Source organism: Solanum tuberosum, unplaced genomic scaffold (genome assembly GCF_000226075.1).
Source record: "Solanum tuberosum cultivar DM 1-3 516 R44 unplaced genomic scaffold, SolTub_3.0 scf00072, whole genome shotgun sequence".
Taxonomy (NCBI): Eukaryota; Viridiplantae; Streptophyta; class Magnoliopsida; order Solanales; family Solanaceae; genus Solanum; species Solanum tuberosum.
This window is the reverse complement of record NW_006238999.1, coordinates 1,742,481-1,742,763: the sequence shown is the minus strand read 5'-3', so window position 1 is coordinate 1,742,763 and position 283 is coordinate 1,742,481.

Below are 283 nucleotides of genomic sequence, written 5' to 3'. Positions count from 1 at the left end.
AACTTTCGCCAACTTTTATTTTGCCACTTACTTAACTTCAAAACTTGAGATAAAACATTTGAACACTTAAAATATGACATACCACATCCTTCTTAATTTATTACCCACCCTCCTTGTCTTTCCATGGAGATACGAGTAATTTTAGACGTTTCGAAAAGTTGGGGTGTTACAATATGATTCTTCTAGCAAAGTTCAAGGTATATTTTAATCTTTTTCGTACATAGATTATTTTTTGACTTCTTTTATTATAATTATTTGAGTTTCTTATTCTTATTTTATTTTT